Genomic DNA, 6,319 nt, shown 5'->3' with positions numbered 1-6,319 from the left:
GCTCGTGTCCCATGAACTGATGAGCTGCTCTGTTTCCGGCTCGTCAGCTGCGCATTCAAACTTTTCAAATTGCTTAGCTTTTGGTTTAAGCTCAAATGGTGTTGCTTTTGTTGATGAACAAGTTTAAAGTTGGGTTCAAAACCAATTAGAAGAGTTTCTTCTTTTCCCTTTCTCTCAAAACTTCTAGTTCATACTGGTTTTGAGCTGTTTAACTCAGCTGTAAGAAGGAGACAAGCTTGGAAGCCATTTCACCTGCCCCTACACTCTACTAGCCTATACCTAAACGAGCAATGTCCACGACTAAAAGGAAAGCGATTCCAAGAGCCATGTGTCGCTTCTTTGTCATGCATCAAAGTATTGTTTTTAAAGTAAAGACCTCTGCACAAATCGAAAAATAGATTGATGCCCCTGCTTTATAAACAGAGAAATTGTTGGTTCATGGCTCTATGACTAGAATCTACCGGTTGAAATGCCAGTTTCTGGCACTATAGCTGCTTTCAAATGGCTAAATCATCCACTGGGACGAGTTAAATGCTAAATGCGTCTTGTCCCTGCTAAAAGGCATTTTATCAGTAACATTTAGTGGACTTAATTGGGATTTCACGGACATTTGATTTTTATTTTTTTCTTTTACGCCTCGTCTATATAACCAGAGCAGATGTGACACAGGGGGGGGAGAAAGAGACAGAAGGATTTCGTATCGCCTGTGAGCTGTAAGTTGGACTCCCTTTGAAGAAACTCAAAGGAAGACGCAGAGGGGACTTTCTTACACAATTCCACTCGTGGGTCCTCCCCTTTCTTCCTTGAATCTTTTGTTGGTCGTGTGAAAATATTGCGTTTTCTTCTCAATCTTTCGCCATGGCTTGTTTTTGCTCATTTTTAGCCTCTTTGTTGCAGGGGGAGAGATGGGTTTGGTTGAGAAACTGGCTTGGGCAAATGAATATGGGAAGAGACGCTTACGCAGAGCATACTGGAGGGTCAGAGCAGAGATCAGGAAGGCCGTCAAGAACATGCACGAGCAGAGGCTGAGGTTCCAATATGATGCCTCGAGTTATGCCCTCAATTTTGATGATGGCTCTGCATGTGCAGGCGGGTGTCTAGATGACACCATAATCTTCGCATTGTGGTTCCTGCATTTTATGTACAATGCCAACTTGCAGAAATTAATAGAGAACTTAGAGAAGGAGCGGAAGGTGTGAAAAAATGTATCTAGCTCTTGTGTGTCTTGGCAAATGAATAGAGAATGTCGGTCTCCTGAAACAATTTCTTCTCCTCTTTTTTGTTTTTCCAAGCAGGAGGGTTCATGCCACAATGATCTTTAGATGTCTTACTTGTGATTGCAACATCCCTATCTTCTATGGTCTTTAGGCCACACTGCTCAATCCCTCGAGGCAATCATTTCTGCAAAATCCCTTCGTTTTCCTATTTCCTTTTGCCTTTCTAGTGCAGATTCTTACTTATATACCGTCATGTGCTTCTTTTTTTTTTTTTTCATTCAATGAATTCCTTCCTTTTTTTCATCCCACTCTTCTAGTCTCTCTCTCGCTGTGTGTGTGTGTCTGTGTGTGGATTGGCGTTCTTTTCTTACTGTGCAGATAAATGCTTCGAAGCACCTTAAAGATTTCCCCTCTTCCCGAACGGATACTTCCGTAGCAATTAAAACGGAACGGGTAGAAGGTGAACTGTTAAATGTCAGCCTTGGAAGTCTCGCTGCAAGCAATTTGCAGCAGACCGGTTAATTCTCTTGAGGAAGCCGTAATTCTTTTGAGAAAGTCAATATAGGAAACCATTTATTGGTTTCTGAAACTGCAATCAGCAAGGAGATAACAGTCAGCAACTTTAGATTTAGTCATTCGTATTCAGCAAGTCATTTGAATCTCTTGGTGCGAAAAACGAAGTGGTCTTTTACTTGAACAACAAGCTTCAGTGAAGATACCATGGATAAAATCATAGAACAGATGCGAGGAATGTACAATGACCTCAGACTGGAGAGAAGTGAGAACTACTGGTCTGTCATATTCTCCATTAAATCATTAAGGTCCCAAAAACCATCAGATGCAAAATTCTTCCCAACTGTGGAACTCTCACCCACCAAAAAGTGAACAACTTAGAACTTTCAGCTGATGGAAAATGATGTCCCTCTAGCACACAGCAGAAGAGAGAGCACCATCTACGTTCTATCTCTTTTGATATTCAGATTTAGCTGAGGACAAATGAAATGTTAGGAAACTGCTTCACCCCCAGAACACTGGCTCATCCATGCAATGGGAGAAAGTGACAAAATGAGCCACTGTGCAAATTTTGGAAAGCAATGAAAAAGAACAGATCTTCTCTGCTACATTTCTTGTCCTCTTCCCATCTACTACTGTCCCTACTTTCCAAACTTTGGCAGCTATAGAAACATGGGTTTTCGAGTTCGGTCTTTAGTCAATTTGAATGTGTTTCCTAAGGCCGACTGAAGGAGAAAACCATGGCCGCCGTTTAAATGATTTCACACCGTGAAAGCGTCCGCGTAATGTGGCGAGCTGACTGTGATACGGATCGTCATGGTTTGGTAATTTTTATACTCTCATACAAGCTTAGTGAGAAGAGGTAAATTATGGGGGGTAAATCCCTTTCCAGTCAAACAGCCTAACACGAGGCAATCAAATAGGTGCTGTGGAAGGTGTAAAATAAATCTTATTAAGGATAGAGGTGTAGTATAGTTGGTCAGCTTGAATGTGGCATTGACAACAGTTCTTAATTTGATTCTTATGGACGCTATTTTTTTGACATGTTAGCATGCATGACACTTGAGTTGAAGGATGAACCCTAAAAGTAGGAGAAGTGAGGATGGCTTCGGCTCTCACAAACTGCCCTTATGCTGAGCTTTTTCACGGTGGTCAGGCTCAGAGGCAGGTTGAAGCCTTCCAAACTACTCATAGCTTATAGCATTCGAACTTCTCTAAACTTCTCTGGGAATTGAATCAAATTACTGAATGCTACAATGTAGTGAATTCTGCTGAACCCTTGAACCTGCCAATCAGTTAAAATATAAACCAAAATATCTCACTCTCGCCAAGTCCACTCCGCTCAAGTCAAACAACTCAATTTCCTCATATAATAATCTCATTTTCTTTCTTTGTGGTCAAGAAAGGAATGGCGCAAGGAGCTGTGCATTAATGGAGGGCCAGAACAGGACACTGCATACGATCAACCATTCTCGAGCCAGCAAAATTCGAAAGTGAAACCTCGGGGTCGAGTTTTTCGTTATTGAGACAAGGCCTAGGCGGAGGACACTAGGCCCATTAGGCCCCATCAAGTCAAACTGGGTCAACCACGATCCCCTTGTAAATTCCACAAGACCTAGCTAAGATGAGGCCAAAATCTAGACTAGACCGAGTTGGTCCCACCTGCTAGGCCGGCCGAACAACGAACCCTTTTGTCTTGGCTTCGTGCCAGCATATGTATAGGCCCACATGCCCCTTTGGAAGGACAGGCCTACGTCCACCCTTCAGTTGTCCCTTTTGTAGAGCAGTGCCTGCTGCATTAGGCCAGGAAGGACTTAAATGCCTTAAAAGGACCATACATGATCTCTGGCGTTTGAGAGGGACAATTTTATTCAGTGGGTCCACGGCTCTCCCTTTCATTGAGCACCGTCCATCTGGGAGATGGACGGCTGGCGAAGCACCGGACCGGAGATGGGCCCACATCTGTAGAAGGCCTTCGGGTGGATTTCACTAGCATCCTGTCCAGTCTTGTCCACCATCAACAAAGTGAAACTTTCATGGCCGTAAGCTTGTGACGGTCTTCTAAGAAGCAAACGTTTAATTGCTTGTTTGTTTTATATGATGTTGCTTTTTTTTTTTTGGTTGTTTTGTTGTAATGTATGCATATCTATGGCTGTAAGACAAGCATTGTTGGTGACCCACTTGGTATATATGAAAGACCATTACAGCACAGTTGGTGCATTGTCCTTCTTCTTCTTCTTCTTCTTATTAAGGATTGCCTCTTTAGTCTCTAATCTGCCCTTTAGTAGATCTTCCTTACTGATATAATTGCAGAGGAATTGCCTTCTGTCGGAACCATTCCTAATGGCAGCTCAATGTTTCTTCATCTGAAAAAGAGCATACGCAGCCAATTTGTCTCAATAGACCTTCAGTTTAGTAAAATAAGCAGCTTATGAAATAGTGTTTTAAGGGAGACGACTAATAGCAGATTTGCTTTGGTATTTGTACGTTGTTTTGTTCCATGTAAAGTAATCTATTAGATAAATGCATACCTCGCTAGCAGATGTTGCATAGATCACCCTATTAGCTAATTGTCTTGATATATAGAATTTAAGATCCAAGACAATGGCAAGTGCTTGTAGTGTCTGCAGAGAATGAATATGGGAGACAAATACATCTGGTTGAGAGAGTAAATGAAATCTTGTGTTTAGCGGACAGCACCATCATCATAGCTTTACTCCAAGTTACATAGCTTTCTCCTATGAGCAAATAGGATTGTCAAATGCTACGAAAATAATATGGGGCAAAGAACTCAACCATATTGAGATCTGCAGAAGAATAATTTAGTTGATGAGAATTTCCACATGTATGAACTCAACCAGATGAATCTTCAGGGTCTTCTATGGCTCCGACACCGTGCGGAGAGAGAAAAACATGGTGACATGAACAATGAATATACCAAAACACCGAGAAGAATGCTATACACTTCTCAGACACCAGGGAAAAAACCCAAACCTTAATCATGCATTACAGAATTAACTTTCTCCAGAAGTCCTAAGAGTACTAGAATCGGGATTACTTCTCACCAATTTGAGGTCAGAAATATTCCTGAGCTCTACTTTCACTCCAAATCCTTTAGTTCGACTATCATTAACAACTCTCTGAATATGATTCCTCCACCTAGAAGGACCAGCCGCCATAACATTCTTCCCCTGAAGAACATGAAAATTGATGGAAAGATTTCTCAAAAAATCACATGTCCAACTGAATCCCTTGTGGACACCAGTGTGGATGCAACTGTCATCTGCTAATTTAATTGTTAGCGATAACTTAATGAAACCCCCGATCTTCTCTCGCATTGAGCAAAAAACAAATTGAACTTCACCTACGAGGGCCACAGATCAGGCTGAATATCAGATAGCAACCACACCATGACATCATCCTTTGCTTTATTGCCCCAAGGAGTATTACAAATACTATTATTTAGATATTCCCATATACAGGAACATATTCTGCAAGACCGCATCCCCTTGCATGCAATTCCAAGTTCCTATTCTTCTACAAATTCCAGCTCACCACGGGAAAAGACATAGTCCAGCATCTCTTCACCCACTTGCCTTTGAATTTACAGCCTCCCCATCAGTCCCACATTTCAGATATCATATTGCCAAATTCAATGCAGAAGTCAAATTTAATTGCTACAAACTTCCATATGGCCTGTGCAAGCCTACAATGAATAAAAATATACGAGATCAGACTCATTTGCTTCTTTGCAGACTGGTCAACGAATAACCGTCAGAATACCAAATCGCTGTGATCTGCCAATAGTAAGACATCTACCTTTCACTGCACAAAAGGCACTCCACTTGGCTCTTGGGATCGCTTCCGATTGCCAAATAGCAGGGGTATGTGAATCTTCCTCTCCCCTCTACTTGATTAGCTGATAAATCTCTTCTTTTCATCCTTGCCATGTCATCTTTACTCCACCTCAAAAGTACCTTCATTGGAGTTCAGCTGAACATCTTCGCACTTTACATGTCTTCCCTACAGGGTATACATTTTTGAGTTGTTACATGCAATGGCAGAAATGCTAAAACTTAACGAATTTCTGTTATGTTAGAGGCTTCTATGCATTTCTATTCTCTTACATTCTTCTTCTGCCTTCTAGATCGGTTTCACCTTTAATATCCTTGGCAGCAGTTGCAGGAATATCCATACAGCTAGATATAAGTATCAATGACATACAGCAGCTTCTCACTATTGCCGTTCTAACACCTTTCTATCATAATCTTAGGCATTAGGCTTTTTATGGTCAATTTCTGAGAAAGTTGCCTCTAAATTTAGGTGGTTTTAAATAATTTCTAACTATAATTTTGATGGGCTTTGGCCCAGAATCCTATTTGTTGGGGCTGATGAAGGTTTCTTTGATTAATTATGGGCCGATTTATATTGGGTCGAATGCACCTTTAGGATGATTGTTTCAGAGGATTTTTTTGATGTAGTCACTTAACTCCGACAGCAGAATTTGCCAGTTTCTCCCCTCACAACGTTGTTTTTCAACTTGGGGAAGAAACAATGCCGTTGATGTTCTTGCTAACATTAGCTTGGTG

General features: G+C 41.4%; 1 long non-coding RNA gene across 1 annotated transcript; it reads left to right on the top strand.

Annotated features, from left to right (window-relative positions):
• Positions 1-410: 410 nt before the first annotated feature.
• LOC126410560 (uncharacterized) lies at positions 411-1,520 on the top strand. The gene is made up of 2 exons (XR_007574780.1): positions 411-782; positions 898-1,520. It is a non-coding gene; the product is annotated as an uncharacterized LOC126410560 (long non-coding RNA).
• Positions 1,521-6,319: the final 4,799 nt, after the last annotated feature.

Source organism: Nymphaea colorata, chromosome 11 (assembly GCF_008831285.2).
Source record: "Nymphaea colorata isolate Beijing-Zhang1983 chromosome 11, ASM883128v2, whole genome shotgun sequence".
NCBI lineage: Eukaryota > Viridiplantae > Streptophyta > Magnoliopsida > Nymphaeales > Nymphaeaceae > Nymphaea > Nymphaea colorata.
This window is presented reverse-complemented; position numbering and strand designations above follow the sequence as displayed.